We start from the raw sequence: 18244 nt of genomic DNA on the forward strand, positions 1-18244 counted from the left end.
AGAGCGCACCCACACCACACTTGCGGAATACTAACACGTGTCAAATGAAATAAAAATCAGTTAACACGGTTAGTAAGTAAGCTTTGTAACGACAAAATACAGGATAGTGAGATAACCTGTACGACTGCAGCACTGCATAAAATTTCCGGGAGACAACATCTGGGGAGGCACAGCTCCGCATTGTGGGAAATCGAGATACACGATAGCCTGCAGTTATGATTAGCACCAACACAGGTGTCTTTATCTGGCTCGTCTGTGTGGATTATGACACAATTCCATTCAAAACAATTCACTGGGGGCTTAATAACAACAACAATCTGTAAACAAAACTGGGTTTCTGCATACATTTTTTTTCTGTCTGGGAAGCAATGGCCAAAAAAAAAAAAAAAAAAGCCGTATATATTCTACGGAAGAGTATTGCATTCACTTGGGGAAAAAAAATCCTGTTTTTCTGACAATTTTTTTTGGGGGAGCTTTATTTTTTTGAGTAATATTTTTTCTTTTTTTCTGAATATTTTTTTTCCTGTTTTACTGGAAAAAATTTTTTCCAGAAAAACAGAAAAAAAAATTACTCCGAAAAATTATTCAAAAAAAAAAAAGGCGAGGCGGGGTGGTGTGTTTGTGCCGAGGTGGTCACTAAGATGGCCGCCCTGTGATTTCAAAGGCTTGCACTGGCGTGTATGGGCTTTCGGCTATCCAGTCATAAATACAGGTCAGTGGTCCGAAACAAGTCACTTGGAGTTCAGAGGTCCAAAAAAAAATTACTCCGAAAAACAGAGCACCGCCTTCTGTTTTTCGGAGTCATTTTTTTTTCTGTATTTTGGAATAGTTTTTTTCCCCTGTTTTTTGGAATAATGTTTTTCCCCCTGTTTTTCGCAGCAATTTCTTTTTTCGTTTTTTTGGAATATTTTTTTTTCTTCAGTTTTTTGGAATAATGTTTTTCCCCCTGTTTTTCGGAGTAATATTTTTTTCAGTTTTTCGGAATAATTTTTTTTCTGTTTTTTGGAATAATTTTTTTATGACGGAAAAAAAATATTCAGAAAAAAAAATAAAAATAAAAATAAAAACCTCAATAAAACAAAGCTCCCAAAAACATTAGTCAGAAAAACAGGAGTTCTTTTTTTTTTTTTTTTTTTTTTCAAGTAAATGCAATACGCTTCCGTCATTTTCAGTTGGTGCACAAGTGAACACAACACCGCGTTGCATACAGAGCAACATTTATTGAGACCGTTGTATCGATCAGGCGCCATGTTGAAGTGCAAGCTGTCACTTCACAATGGACTTGCACTGTTAGCTCAATTGATGACAAGAGTGATGAAAACAGCAGATTTAAAGGTCATAAACCCGGATCAACTTCTGACACTGATGGCACAGTGTTGCTGTCGGTGCCAATTTTGTTAGCCCGTTTGAAGCGGTCTGACGCAATTGAATGATAACAATACTTATAGCTTGGATTGACACTATCAGAGAGGTATTCACATGTTAAAATTGTGGTTGCAGCAACTGCTGAGTGAGCGACGAATACAAAGCAGCGGGAGGCAAGGGCAGGCCAAAAGGCGGCAGCCACATGAGAGCTCCCGAGTCAAAGGTCATTGCAGTGATCGGCATCATGAAAAACATTTTCAGCAGTCCTTTGCAAAAGTACAGCCCCCGTTTATATGTTCCAACTGCCAAAAGAAATAGTCGATCGACACGTAGGGGAGGCAGCAAACTGTCATTGGCTGATAACACTCTGCGAAAGAGACGATTTCAGGGAGGCTTTAAAGAATAGCTGCCGACGTGGAGTTTTTTTTTTTTTTTTTTTGGTACAAGCAGCCGGTAACTTCAAAGAGCAACGCAATGACCAGAGGCCAGCAACCGTGTAACCTGCAGACGTATCAGACGGGAAAAGTTTGAACTTCCTGTCAGTCCTAGAGCATGATGGGATTGGCGGCGGAAAAAAAAAAAAAAAAAAGTCTTTGAAATATCCTCTAATGCTACTATCAGTTTGGACCAGGGGAAAAAAAAAAAACATTGGTCCAGCTCTGTCTTGTAATTACAATTTACAAAGTTCAAAGTGTGACTCAGACAAATACAAGAATCAGACCCTATTTATGATGTAGTTTCGAATAAATCTTTGACTTGAAATCCGTAACCCAAAAAAATACCCACAGCAGCGCTTGTGTGACTATAAATTCAAAAAAAATACCCCAACGGAATCCGCCAGTTCCTTTTACAATTGTGACCCACATCTTTCACATCCCTTGAGAGCTTTTCACAGGAGAACAGGCTGCAAGGCAAGCCAATAAAGTGAGCGATATCACTACACTGCAGCCAATTATGAATGAAATGAATGGCCCAGCAGGCCTCTGGATGCCCTCACACACACGGGAGCATAAAGTGTCGCAGACGGGGTAAATTTGTCGGCTGCATCACGTCACAAAAAAACTAATAGTAATACTGAAACTAACAAACTAAACTAAAACTAAGCATTTTTTTAAAGAACTAAACTAATAAAAACTAACAGAACCACCCTGAACACTAATAAAAACTAACTAAAATGAAAAATTCCAAAACTATAATAACCCTATTGCCATATTACAAATCAATTGGTTTATATACTGTAGCATTTTTCTAAATATGCAAAAGCACAAATAAATTATTTGTACAATTTTTAGGACTAAACACAATTTCTCTTCATAACATGATGTGGCCCTTGCGTCCTTCTGAGTTTCTGTACGTGGCCCTCAAATGAAAAAGTTTGGACACCGACGCGCCCGCCTATGCAATGTATAAAAACTGAAGGGAAATTATGTTGGTAAATAACTAACAACATTCAAGTTTATTTTCATTTCAATTTCACAAAGAGATCCAGCAGGCTTGCGATCAAAGTTCACGCAGTCAGCAACGTATAATTTGCATGACTTGCCACCACAACGCTCCGATGTTCTGATGCATTCTGGGCTTAGTGGTAATGACACCCTTGTTTTTTGCACGTTACACCACCCGAACGCAGAGTCGGCGCGTCGCTCTGACAGATGCTTCGGAAAACGCTCGGTTCGCTGTACCATACGACAGCAGCGTTCAGGGCATTCGCATCCGAGCGAAGGTAAACGGTGAGCGTTCCTCGAAGCCATCACATGAGCCACGATCCAGAGAAGAACCGTCTCCCTTCTCAGTCCGGCAGACAGGACGCGGGAGCGAGCGACGGCCGTGATGAATCAGCGGCGTTACGGATCACAAAACAAAATACGCATGCGTGCGCGTACACACAATAATCCCCTCTCTCTTAGTCATCTCTCCTTTCCCATTCATCGCATGTACTTTCACAGGATTTTGACGAGACAAGACAGATGGTGGGAATGAGAGGGGGAATTACTCCGAAAAAAAAACAAAACGTGAATGTCATTGCTTGTGAAAGGCTCCGATCCTCAGGTCGAATATCACAAAAAGTGGTGGAATTCTAACGGTTGACGTACCGTACTGATAAATAGGGATGTAACGATATCCAAACGTCACGATACGATATTATCACGATATGAAGGTCACGATACGATAATTATCACGATATTGTGGGGGCGTTGGCGATATTTAAAAAAAGATCACAATATTGTAAAAAAAAAAAAAAAAAAAAAAAAAAAAATAAAAAAAAAAAAAAGCTCATACTAAAAAAAAAAAGCACAATATTGTGCTTTTGTACATAACAGCAATGCATATAAACCCCCTACAATCGCTAATAACAATATTGAGGCACTTACTTGGTAATGCAAACGCTTCACAAGCAAATTCGGTTCCCCTTCATCTGACAATTAGCATACATTTTAAACATAGAAGGCCAAAACATCCCTCATGAAAATTAAATTGCACTAACAGCCACTCGAGGGTGCTAGATCTGCACAAATGGAAATCAACCTGACTTTTTTTTTTTTTTAACAGATGTGTTGCTTTTAAATATTGTGAACAAGACGACGACGATATTGTGGCAGTTTTCATATCACGATATCACGATATTGCCCTTATCGTGACATCCCGACTGATAAATAAGTGGCCGATGGCCATGATTTCAATCACGCTTGTGTTAAAGATCAGAACGCTTCATGTGGAAGAAGGGTTGCGTTGCTATGAAGTCTCGGCGTGAGCTTAACGTTGCCTGTGGAGAAAATCTGACGCCGTCCATCAATTGTGAGCCCCATGACACTCTCGAAACCAATCACAAAAAAGAACATCCCTGCAATTTCCCCGACGGAGTGAGCTGCAAGAAATAAAATGTCATCGAAAGAATCCAATTTCCCAGCTAGCATACGCGGTTTATTTCATTTTGTCCTTTAATTATACTTGTCTTGTGTCAAAAGTTAAACGTACTTCACATCAAATGCTGCATGATGACAGCAAAGATCACAGGCTGCATGCTGAGATAATCGGAAGGAGTTCAGCGCTAAAGCCTCCACCGGTGGACTAGTTTAAACACTTCTACTCCGCTCAGACCGTCTTCGGTTCTTGAGCCCGCTCGCTTTCATGTCAAGCACAGCATGTGTGTGCAAACATCACATGAATGGCCAATGTGGGGGAAGCGCTGCATTATTCATACCGGTGCCGTCATCGTGAGCAATCATGAGAAGCCATGAGGAGGCGCAAGTGGCGGGGGCGTACGGACGCCGCCATCTCTCCTCGACTCTCGGGCGGAATACTTTCTGATCATTAGATCGACTTTCGGGGTGATGCGTGCCAAGCGTGCTGCTTCAGTAAGTTACACCAGCACATTCAAATAAGATGTACCGTATTTTCCGCACTATGCGGCGCACCTAAAAGCCTTCAATTTTTTTCAAAAGCTGACCTTATAATCCAGTGCGCCTTATATATGGATCAATATTGAGCCGCAACAGGTCGTGCTGTCAATATGCTATCGGTGACCCTGTACGATCGGCAGAAGATCCCGCCATCTTGGATCGCTAGCTAATACTAATACTTTACCTCTGAGAAAATAATAAAACGGCTGTTTATTCATTTTGGGAGTTGTCAGAAAGCTGCTTTGTAATCTATTAATAAAGTTTGACTGACGTAGCTGACTGTTTTGTTGACATTCCCTTTAGTGCAGCACCATCTAATGGATGCATAACGTAACCCCCGCTTCTACTGTAGCGCCTTATATATGGAAAATGTTTTAAAATATGTCATTCACAACTTTAGTAAAACACTTTTTTATAGTCACGGTTTAGGAGTGCACACATAGCAACTTTTTTTTTTTTTTTTTTTAGGTTAGAGAAAATTTTCTTCATGCTTATTAGGTAAGGGTTTTCACTAGATGCACATGTAGAATCTTGCTGTGTGACAAGGTTATTTTAGTTAACTTTAAACCCACGACAAAACTAAAATAAAAAATATATATATTTTGTTAGCGAAATAAAATAAATGAAAATGCTCTTCAGAAAAACGAAAACTACCATATTTTCCGCACTATAAGGCGCACCTAAAAGCCTTCAATTTTTTACAAAAGCTGACCATGCGCCTTATAATCCGGTGCGCCTTATATATGGATCAATATTGAGGCGCAGAAGATCCCGCCATCTTGGATCGCTAGCTAATACTAATACTTTACCTCAGAGAAAATAATAAAACAGCTGTTTATTCATTTTGGAGTGGTCAGAAAGCTGGATTGTAATCTATTAATAAAGTTTGACTGACCTATCTGACTGTTTTGTTGACATTCCCTTTAGCGCAGCACCATCTAATGGATGCATAAAGTAACCCCAGCCTCTACTTTAGCGTCTTATATATGGAAAATGTTTTAAAATATGTCATTCATTGAAGGTGCGCCTTATAGTGCGGAAAATATGGTAATTTAACAACTGTTTTAAATAGGTCATAACACTTAGAATTGACCCACATTGTTAGGAGACCAATTTCATCGCAAAACAGAATTCTCATTGAGAATCGATTTCGCTACTAGATACGAAAAAAAAAAAAAAAGAAGCTTCAACTACAATTCTCCGAGATTTGTGAGCTACTTCCAAACTGTAAATGTTGCTGTGTAAGCAACAAAACATTGGCAGCGGTTCGCGGATGTCCGTTTCACCCCACTGGCTTCCGCTGATAAGATGTCAGAATGGCTGATTTGATTTCAGAGGGGAAAGGAGAGCATGTGGCAAGCTTGGTGACATGCTCGGCTGATAAATGAGTTGTGACGACGTTGATTTGCACAAAAAGTCGAATGTGCTGTGGTAATGAACCAAAGCAAGTTTGAACAGATGAATACATATGCTGAACAGTGTTCATAATATTGGGTTCAATTATGTTTTAACAAAAATGGGAACGCCTACATGCTTTTGATAAGGACATTGATACAGCTCTAAAAACAGTTGGGTCAAAAATAACCCAACTTGGGTCAACTTGACCCAACTTTCTGGCTCATTTTGTATAAAACAACCCAGAAAAAGTTGAGTCAAATTGACCCAAGCAGCGGGTTGATATTGACCCAAAAAACTAAAAACAAACAAACAAAATGAAATATATAAATATATGAAAACCCCAGAAAAGTTGGGTCGGTCACTTTTTGACCCATACTGGGTTATTTTTGACCCAACTATTCTTAGTCTATGTCATGACTCGGGTCATGCAAGAGTAATGTTTGGGTCTTGTTCTTATGTCTTGGGGTCACGCCTGGGTTAAGTTTGAGTTGAGTTCTTGACCTGTTGAGTGTGAGGTCAAGTGTCTGATGTAACAATCATCTAGTTTCAACTAGTTTTAGGCTATGTGATGTCAAGAATCTTTCATGCTATGTGATGTTATGTGGTAACAAGAATCTTTAATCGCGTTACAGGCTCAACAGGTCGAAAGCCAATCAGATAATTCCATGTCAGTACTGGTACCCACATGTCTAGCCTTAACCAATGAGATTGATTCACTGTCTATATAAGCTGTCTGAGAAATGTGCGTGTGGCCGGATTATTGCTCTCTGTTCCTCTGTGCTTCTCCACAGCCCAAGTGTTTCTCGATGCATTCTCGTTTTTAGTTTAGTCAAGTTACGTGAAGAAAACCTTATTTGTGTCTGCGCTTTGGGATCCAACCCTTCAGCACATAACAGTCTACAACTTATAGGTGGGTCAATTTTTTTCTGGGTCATTTTGTACAAAACAACTCCCCCAAAAATTGGGTCAATTTGTAACAATGCAATCCAGAAAGTTGGGTCAAATTGACCCAAATAGCGGGTTAGTCCCATTTTGACCCAAAGTGGGGTTTTTTTTTTTACCCAACTGTTTTTAGAGTGTATATGGTAACGTGACCATATTTTGATTTCTAAAAAAGAAAAAAGAAAAAAGAGGGCACTCAACACATGCTATTTGGCCCTGTGAAAAAAAATGAAAAACTGACATTTTCATGAATTTTTTATAGTTAAAAAAAATAAAAAAATAAAAAAATAATAATAATAATAAAATAAAAAATAAACGTGGACATGTCTGGGTAAAAGGGAACGTTTGGTCATCCTCCTAAATAGGACCCAATCGATTTTATCTAATGACCAGCAAGAATAATCACGCAAGACTACAAGGAGTAGTTTGCGTTGCATACAAGAGTGTTTGACAAAAGGGGTCATGTTGAGACAAGTTTAGCTAACATCGTCCTCCCTTCTCTTTCTTGTGTAAATTTAATGCTTCCCTGCCTGTTTGAGCAAGCTCATAATTGCATCCATGCGCCAAGTGTCACGTGCGCACAAACGAAAGCCACTTTCGCACTGCTTTCCTCGTAAATTGATGCAACAGAGACATACCAGTAAAACCAGGATTTATTTTTGACCGTCCCTTTCAGACGGGAGCTGCAAATTGCCGGGAAACGTACGCTATGACGGAATCCCATTTTCAGATAACTTGATGCGTGATGATGCCATCAGCACAACAGTGACGATCGCTTTCAAAACATCGTCTTCAATGCATCGGTCCTTTAACACACAAGTCTCGCCTCTGCTCATCTGCAGTCGAATAAATAAATGCCACCTTAGCCATTATTTGTGAGAATGCAGTAATTACAAGGTCCTATAAAAAGTGAAGTGAGCTGTATTTTATCTGTCTGGCTAAAATCACTTTGTCATAAATTGAGTTGACATGCACAGTTATTAAAAATGCTCGACTATCTCAACACCAGCAACTGTAATAAGTGATGCCTGAGGAGTATTTGTCTGTGAAGCTTCTCAGTCCTCCATCTGGAATACCGGAGGACTCCACACTGACTTTCGAACTGAACACAGCTTTTTTTGTCCACTTGCCTCAATTCAACTTGTGCGACTTACTTGAAAATACGCACTGCACTCTAGCTGATGGACGCAAAGGGACAAGCGTATTTGGGATGTGGCCAGCGCCGAGCTGCTCCTCCCAGGAGACCCCAAGACTTAAACGCACACTTAATAACATCACATTCTTTTTAAACTTAATGAGTTCAAACAGCTCTCGTCACTCGTGCGGAAAATCACTACGGAACGCACAGCCCGGCCGCTCTGCAGCAAAGCCTCATTTGAAATGCTGCATAACTGGAGAAGGAGGCGCAATGAGACAAAGGCCCGGAGCGATGCGCAAACATGCACGGCGGCGCCAGAGAACGCGTGCAAATGAATGTGTGCCAACCATCTGCGGTATAGAAAAATCTGTATGTTGTTTTTAAATGCAGTACATTGAAAATAGTTCAAGACCACTTTGCTTCCCATCAATCCATATAAGACTTCTCACTAGAGTGGCACAAGTCAATACCGGGCACACTCTAAATTGCAATCAGGCGCACTCAAATTCATACCTATAAAAATTTGAAGTAGTTGTAATCCAACACGCAAGCTCAGGAAAAAACAACTCTTCCGTCCCAATACTTTTGTTCCACAATACTTTTTTTTTTTTTTTTCAACCCTCAATTCTATCGAGATATAATGGAAAGTAATATACCTCACTCTCATGAGAGTAGAATTTCAAGTAGATGCGGGGAAGATCATTTAATGAGTATGAAAATGGCTGCCAGTTGTTTCAGTACTAGGGAGGAAAATGATTGTGGTGGGAGACAGATGATGATGATGATGATTTGCCTGGGGGATGGTGTGAAATATCCATTCAACAGCTTTCCGTCGATAAATTATTAGAAAGATGTAAGGAGAAAATAATTACATGTGACAATAATGGGAAAAAAAAGTGCATTTATTTATAAAAATTAAAACTCCACTTGATTGATAGGACCATCACATGACTAATCGTCTGTTTGGAAATGCTGCGAACCGATTCGGAAATGAGACACGGCTCACTCCGGTACGTCTTCCCCTGCAGATGAAATTCATCTTTAGGCCAAGATAGTTGACCCCAGCGCAAACAGCACTGGCAGCAAATGATTTATCAGGCTAAAAAAAACAAATTAACTCATTCACTCCCAAAAACGTATTTATACGTTTCTTAGGTTTTTGTATGCTAGAGTTTTTGTATGAAGGCTTTGATGCAGTTTCTGACCTGAAGTGGTCGCTTAAAGCGATGGTAGTTATTACAAAAAAAAAAAAAAAACGGCCAGCAGGTGGCAGCAGAGTATAAGAGATCAACCAGGTCCATGTTGCAACAAAATTTTCCCAGTATTTTCAACAGGTTTGTGAATAATGATGAAACTTAGCTCATTCTAATGCTAATTGATACAAAACATAAAAACAGATAGAAAAAAATATACCGTACTTTTTTTTTTCCCTGATGAAAGACGAGACATTTTTTCTAATTTCTATTGGTAGGTTCCATGTTTTTATAGCAATAGAGCATGAAAATGGCTGGGAGTGAATGAGTTAAATGGGAAGTCAACCCCAAATTTTTCTTTACGATACGTTGTATGGGATGCCACGAGTCTAAAAACAATTTGCGTTTGTGGAAAATGAATTAAGCAGCAAAAGCCGCCGGTTTTTATTTATCTCGTGGGCGGCCATTTTGCCGCTGTCGACTAAAAATGACATCACAGTTGCTCAGGGCTCAGCAAGATGGGCCAAAATGAAATCTTGCTGCCCCTTTTTAATATCTAGCTTTTTAATCAAAGGGCTTTTCTTTTTTTCGTACTTGATGGCCGCAATGAAGAAGAAAAAAAAAGCTGACAAAATTAAAGAGTTAACAATGGAGATTAATTACAATTCTTTAAAGCATAAAAAAATAAAATAAATAACTCAGTTACACAGTTTAAGTGCATGTCTTTAGCAGATCAACCATCCATTCATCCATTCATCCATTATCTGAACTGCTCCTCCTCACGCAGGTCGAGGGAGCAAATGATTTTTCATCAATTCCAATATTTTACTCAATACTCAAATATCTGTTACACGCTTTGTAGAACATAGTACTAGAAAAATGTGATTAAATAGTGATTAACTATGTCATTTGCACAATTTAGCACTAGAAAAAAATAATCTATTTTCTGTATCCAACTTTATTGCACATTTCTAACAAAGTGGAGCTTCTTCTTTACTGAATGAATTGACATGCATTTCCAAAGGAGCGGAGTTGTTATGCCTTTTTGCAATTGTGACTTTGCAAGCATTCAAGTGAATTCCAGATAATGCGTTGCAAGTGGGCCATTAAAAATCCATCATTTGTTCTCATTTCCATTTGACATCTGCGGATGAGGATAAGCGCTCCCACCAGAAGGCCAAGAGGTGCGTACCGTCCATCTGCTTGATTCACGACCCCGATTGGTGGAGCGAAGCCTTCGAAAGCGACAAAAACTGTCTGAAGAACATGTTTAGGTGTTAAGACGAGGAAAAAAAGGGCTGATAACGTCAATATTGTAACGGCATTATAAGCGGCAAAAAAAAAAAAAAGTTCTCTCGCCAATTCCGCCAAGTGTTTTTTGCTTCTGTTCTGACCCGCTCGTCATTTCACAGCATAAAGCGCTTGAAGAATCATGAGATTTCAAATCGCTTGCGTTAGCACCGCCAGCCGCAGAATCACCCGGATCACGTGGACAGTCAAATTGACACAGTCACTTTCCAGGGATCATCAACTGGTAACAGGCGGGCTGCAGTGACTCGGGCTCACAAATTGAAGCCAAGAACCGAATCCACTCGGTCCGGGCCACAATAAGTGTACATTACGTGGAAAACCTGCCCGAGCACTGTAAAGCCAACCAATGAGATTCTAGAGACACAAATAGCTCTGAGGAAAATCTGCAAAATGACACAAGCTATTTAGGCACGGCTGACAAAATTCACACACCCACGAGGAGCAAACGGCCTCTCTTGTGTCGCGAGCGCATGCCCACTTGTTTACCTGGGACAGCGGTGATTTATCACCCGCTACGCAACCTGGTCCCCCATCATGCAGCACAGGGGGGCCCTCACAGCAAGAAGCACTCACAAAGCGGGAATCGACACAAACTCCCGGTGAAACACAATAAGGACAGAGACCGATCGCTCAGAAGTTGGCAGCCAATTAGCTTTGAGCTACGCCTTTCACGCAGACGCTTTGGATGCAGGTTATGTTTCAATAAACCGGAGCAAAGCCATTTAAATGATTGTCTGAACTTAAATCTTCGTTTTGTGTCACGGCTGACTGTGCCACCACCAGGAAATACAATCACCTGCGCGGAATGATATAGTGACCAGGTAGTTGGGCTAACAGGGGATAGTGAGGCAAAGTATATGATTAGTGGTGCACCTGGCAGGTTAAAAATAGAGGATTTATTTCATTTTTTCTGGATTTTTTTTCCCCCTTTTATTCAAGAATAGCTGTAATTTATACTTCAACATCTTCATCTCCACCACATTCAGCTGTGATGCCTGTCATCCCTAAATCCTTACTGGACACCAGGGGTGTCCAAACTACGGGCCAGGGGCCATTTGCGACCCGCCGTCCATTTTTTTAGTGGCCCGCGACATATGCGATGAATTTATGGCCACATAATGTTATGAATTTAGTCAGTTTTAATTAGTTTTCGGGGTGGTTCTGTTAGATTTTTATTCGTTTTAGTTCTTTAATAAATGCTTAGTTTTAGTTTAGTTTCAGTATTAGTTTTATTTTTTTTGTGTTTTTTCATGTGTATTACTTGTGCGCAATATTTAATTAAAAAAACACCATGGGCGCATCGTCATTATTCCAGTTTATATCAAAATAAATCGACTAAAAATCACATTTAAAATCATCCCCAAAGGCTCATATATTAAATTAATTACCAAAGACTAAAATGAAGGACATGTTTGCTGTAATTATAGTTAGTTTTATTGTAGTTAGTTTTGTAAACATAAAATGTAGTTTCAGTTAGTTTTCTTTTTTAAAAAGCATCTTCGTTTTTATTTTATTTCGTTAACGAAATTGTTGTTTTGAATTTTAGTTTTTTCGTTAATTTTAGTTGACTAAAATAACCTTTAATAGCACCTGTGTTTTTCCATACCTTCCCTTCTTACTTTGACCAAAACATTTTTGTTTTTATTTTATTTGTCAAATGCCATTTTTAGCATATGTCGCGGGCCACATAAAAATGGACGGCGGGCCGCAAATGGCCCCTGGGCCGTAGTTTGGACACCCCTGCTGTAGTCCGTAACTCATCCAGTCTTAAATTGCGCTAATCTTCACTCCTACATTTTCCAGTGCATGCCTCAATACTTCTTACCATTTCCTCCACCTGATCCAGACTCTCAATGCAGATCACAATTCACCTCGAGGTACCCCAATACTTCTTCTAACTTCTTCATCAACAGCCTCAAGGCAAGTACTACATCTGCAGTCCTCTTTCTTGGGCATGAAACCACACTGCAGCTGAGAAATGCTCACTTCTGTCCTGAGTCTAGCCTTCGTTAACTTTTTCTTGTAACTTCCTTGCATGGTTCATCAATTTTATTCCTAATTAGTTCGCACAACTCTGCAGGTCTTTCCTTGTCCTGAACTCATTCACTCGCCGCCATTTTCACATTTCGTAATCCCGTTCGCTCCCGGCTCTTTTTCCTGGATTTTGACTGATTTTGCAAGGCCCACAGAATATTGTGTTCTATTGCTATAAAAGCATGGAACCTATCAAAAGAAAGATTAAAGTCTCTGCTTTCATCAGGAAAAAAAGTATGTTTCTATCTGTTTCCGTTTTGCAGCAATTAGCATTAGAAGAGCTAAGTTTCATCAGTTTTCACAAATCTATTTCAAATTGTAAGTAATTGAGCTTTTTTTCTACATAGCCCTGGTTGATCTTCTTTGCTCTGCTGCCACCTGCTGGCCGTTTGTGTAATAACTACCATTTCTGCAACCGTTCTTTGCAGTTGAGAGGCTGCATCAAAGCCTTCTGTATGCTCTAGCATAAAAAAAAACAAAACAAACGTATAAATACGTCTTTGGGACTCTTTGAACATAAAAAAAAACATCTTTATACGTTATTAGGAGTAAATGAATTAACCTGTGCCACAACCAATCTGATATGAAATTGTTAGGACGAACGTTCATAATAAGCAAAATCCCACATTAGATGGCAATGGGAAAATGGCTGAATTGTTTGCTTGTTTTCCCTCCCATCTATGCAGGTACAAATAGCCTAAGAGTAAAAACACAGGGCAACTTAGCAAACGGTGGGCCAGAGAAGAGACACAGACATGTAAATTATTAAAGTTGAGACGTGGGCGGCGCCTGCTTTGTGGCGCTGTCGGGCACAGCCTCCCTCGGAGAGCGCAGTCTTGCTTGCTGGAGCTGATAAAAATACTCCCCGAAGGATGACCAACCACCCCCAAAAAAAAGAGCATCCCACCTCTCGCATTGCTGCAGGTGCTCGTCTGGAGGCAGCCAAAGAGCAAAGAGTTCACTTACCGGCGGCGTATAAAGACACAGCAACACTTACAACGCTAGTCGAATCTTTCTGGGGACGCTTCAGTACATAATGCAACATGCAGGCGAGTGTAGCAAACTGATGGGGAATATTTTAATACTAACTAAAGGGCTTAACTCATTTACTGCCAATAACGTATAAATACGTTTTTTTTATGTTCTAAGTGTCCCAAAGACGTATTTATACGTTGTTGTTTTTTTGTTTTTTTTAATGCTAGAGCATACAGAAGGCTTTGATGCAGCCTCTCAATTGCAAAAAAACGGTTGTAGAAATGGTAGTTATTACACAAACGGCCAGCAGGTGGCAGCAGAGCAAAGGAGATCAACCAGGGCCATGTAGAAAAAAAAGCTCAATTACTTACAATTTTAAATAGATTTGTGAAAACTGATGAAACTTAGCTCTCTTCTAATGCTAATTGCTGCAAAACGGAAACAGATAGAAACATACTTTTTTTTTCCTGATGAAAGAAGAGACTTTAATCTTTCTTTTGATGGGTTCCATGCTTTTATAGCAATAGAACACAATATTCTGTAGGCCTTGCAAAATCAGTCAAAATCCAGTAAAACAGCCGGGAGCGAACGGGATTGCGAAATGTGAAAATGGCGGCGAGTGAATATATGTAGCATAAATTAGCCGAATGGCCACATAATTAGCTAGGTGAAAATGCTACATGCTAATTCGTAATAGATAACGTGAGAACCACCACATAGTCAGACTAACGACGGTGAAAGGAAGCTCTCTGCGATTTATGACAATTTCCTGTTTACTTCAAAATAAAAGCGTGCAATATTAATAATAACTTCTAAATTAGTGCTAAGTGATTGTATTTGTGTGCGAGTGTATATTCTACTGTACGTTAGTGTATTGTCATTGCAGTAAATGCTATACTCTCCTCAAAGTCAAGCTTACAATGTAATTATGAAATGGAAAAAAAATGGTTTTGACACTAAGTGTATTGCACACGTATGCACACATTCACAAACCAAGGCATATAATTAGATTATTTCATGGCCTAAAGAATGTAGGCTACTGTATATATATATATCCTTTTCTGCAGATAATATGAGTGAAACTGCTCTAAATGTAAATGTGTCAAGTTAAGGACATTGCTGGGTAGGTAAAGACAGAAAGCAATTCAATATCTAAATAAGCAGATCAAACAACCAGAAATGGCGTCAGAGAGAAAAGAAACGGTCGTTGACCGAGCATTCAAGATGTGCATTCATAAATGTGTTCCTAATTAGGACAGACTACTCGCACGTCCTATCCCTGCTGCCCTCTCCCCCTCGACCTGCGGCACTCATCTCTCTTAATCATCTGCTCTTTCGCCTTAACACTTCCCCGGCTGCCTGTAGCTTGGGGGCCTAAACAGGAAATGGGGGTGGGATGGTGGAGTTTTCATATTCCACTGAAAATGTTATGGCGTGTGTGCTGTTACTGGTCGATGTGACATTATTTTTTTTGGGGGGGGGGGGGGGGGGGGTCTTAATTGCTGCAGCCTAGAAACGGGCAGGCTTGCTCAGGTGTGAAAAGTCACGCCTCATTCTCTCCGTGTTCTATTTTTTTTTAACCTTAACACGCCAACCTCCAATAGTGGTCAGAACAACTCAAAGCCCAATCAATATTTCTTCAATTTTTTTTTTTCTCAAGCTCCTCATTAAAACAATTCATTTTAATCACTATAAGTGTGCAGTTGTTTCCAGACGATGTCATTAAAGTTCCAGGACTATTTTTTATTTATTTATTTATTTATTTATTTTAAGATATATTGCAAAAATATATGATCCTCTGCAGCTCTGTTGTCTCAAACATTTTGAAGTCATCCACATCTTCACGTTTAATGACCTTGTTTAATGAGCTTGGGAGAGAGAGAGAGAGAGAGAGAGAGAGAGAGAGAGAGAGAGAGAGAGAGAGAGAGAGAGAGAGAGAGAGAGAGAGAGAGACCATTTGGCCTCTTCCATTGGGAATTGGATTTACATTTGGATTCTGCAGAATGCAGTTAGGAAATTGCAGAGTGATAAATGGGGATTTGATAACAGAGGCCACGATTTTCAAAGAAACCCAACATGTTGTTGTTGCTTTATAGCAATTACTGTACATAGATCACTGTAATTTGACTATTTTACAGCAATGTGAATGGTGCCTGTGAATACTTTGTGGGCGTGTGCACAGCAAATCCTGGTGCAACATGTTTGATATGTTGGGTGCGAAAAGCACATTTTATTAAAATATTCTATACATTTTTTTAACACACTTAGGGTTAACTCATTTGCTCCCAAAGACGTATAAATACGTTCTATTTTAAATATTACCAGTGTACCAAAGACATATATATATATATATATATATATATATATATATATATATATATATATATATATATATATGTATATATATATATATATATATATATATATATATATATATATATATATATATGTATATATATATATATATATATATATATATATATATATATATATATATTTATTTATTTATTTTTATTTATTTTTTTATTTTTTTAATGCTAGAGCATACAGAAGGCTTTAATGCAGCCTCTGAACTGAAGATAACGCTTGAAGCAATGGTGGTTATTACAAAAACGGCCAGCAGGTGGCAGCAGAGTATAAGAGATCAACCAGGGCCATGTTGCAACAAGCTGTTTTCGCCACAGTTTTAAACAGATTTGTGAATAATTTGTGAAACTGGGCTATATTCTAATGCTAATTGCTGCAAAACGGAAACAGATGGATAGAAATATACTTTTTTTTTTTTTTTTTTTTTTTTTACCCCTGATGAATCAAATCAAAATCAGTCAAAAAAATCCAGCAAAGCAGCAGGGAGCAAAGGGGGTTTGCTTCAGTGAAAATGGCTGGGAGTGAATGAGGTAATCATTCATAGTTACACAAATATATACATAAACATTCTCCATTATGATTGCATGCTTCTTTTTTTCCGGACGTTGCACACAGTCCGAAGTTAACATTTACAAACAACTGAAACATAATCCCAGTCATCTTTCTGTAAGTGCTAATATGCTCAACAAAATATTTCCAAGCCTATAACTCTTGGCCAAGCGGTAAACGGTCGTTTCCGATGACACCACACCACCCGGAGAGAGTAATTCATGCTAAGAGCGGATTTAAGGCCGCTTAATGCGCTCATGATAAGTTCTGCGTTTACATGACGCCGGCCGATGACACTGTTGTGACATCAGGCCCATCTGCGACCAGCCTAATGAGAACATTTGAGCCCATGGGAAGAAGCAGCCAATAAAAGGTGTGTGCCAGGGTTGAGATCAAACCTCGCCCACCTCATTCAGACTCGGGCCAACCTCACGATACGATACGTATCGCGATACATATGTGTCCCAATACGTGATCTTCAAGGCGATACGGATCCCAATATGTTACATTAAAGTCATATGTATGCCTAAAGGATATGTTTGTTATGCTGACTGACAAAAATATTTTTGTTAACAGCTCTTCTGGTTTACTGCCAAAAGCGGCGTGCCTGGTCTAAATTTGCAGCTTTCACAAACACACCGGGAACTCATTTGCTCCCAAAGACGTATTTATACGTTTGTTTTTGTTTTTAATGTTTTTTATGCTCCAGCATACAGAAGGCTTTGATGCAGCTTCGGAACAGAAGAAAACGCTTGAAGCAACGGTAGTTATTACAAAAACAGCCAGCAGGTGGCAGCAGAGTATAAGAGATCAAACAGACCCATGTTGCAAAAAAAAAAACACAAAAAAAAAACAAAAAACTCTTTTCCCCCACTGTTTTAAACAGATTTGTGATGAAACTTGGCTATATTCTAATGTTAATTGCTGCAAAACGGAAACAGATAGAAATAAACATTTTTTTCCTGATGAAAGAAGAGATGCTAATTTTTCTTTTGGTAGATTCCATGTTTTATAGCAATAGAATACAAGACTCTGTGGGCCTTGCAAAAGCAGTCAAAATCCAGTAAAGGGGTTGCTTCAGTGAAAATGGCCGGGAGTGAATGAGTTAATAGGCATGAGCCGATATAAGCAAAAATATCATAGTATTAAAATTACAGCTCTAAAATGTGCTTATGTGAAATATTTGGGGAAATAAATACAGCATTTTTTTTTTCATGTAACACATTCTATCTCGTTTTTCAACAAAATATAGCAAAACTGGTACATTAAGACACATGTGCCATGTTAAGTTTCTAAGTAAATAAATATTAATATTCTTCCTCTGCTTGAATTTTTCTTACCAAGACAGTGTCCAATCACGGATGAGCTATTTTTGCATTAATTGAAGGCAATTAACTTCAAAGACGTTGCTGGTTTTTATTTTTTAGCTACAATGCAGGCTGCAACGTTAACTGCCTATTGAAAGTTAACGGGCAATATCGATTCTGACGCCTGCGTATCCATACGTGTATTGTAACGAGGCCCGCAACGATATATTGCCGTATCGATTTTTTGTGGCACACCCCAAATTC

General features: G+C 39.2%; 1 protein-coding gene across 2 annotated transcripts in view; it reads right to left on the minus strand.

Moving 5' to 3' along the window:
• LOC144009695 (rab effector MyRIP-like) overlaps positions 1–18244 on the minus strand; it is an 83543-nt gene that overhangs the window by 30987 nt on the left and 34312 nt on the right. The window lies entirely within an intron of this gene.

This window comes from Festucalex cinctus, chromosome 20 (genome assembly GCF_051991245.1).
Source record: "Festucalex cinctus isolate MCC-2025b chromosome 20, RoL_Fcin_1.0, whole genome shotgun sequence".
NCBI classification, from domain to species: domain Eukaryota; kingdom Metazoa; phylum Chordata; class Actinopteri; order Syngnathiformes; family Syngnathidae; genus Festucalex; species Festucalex cinctus.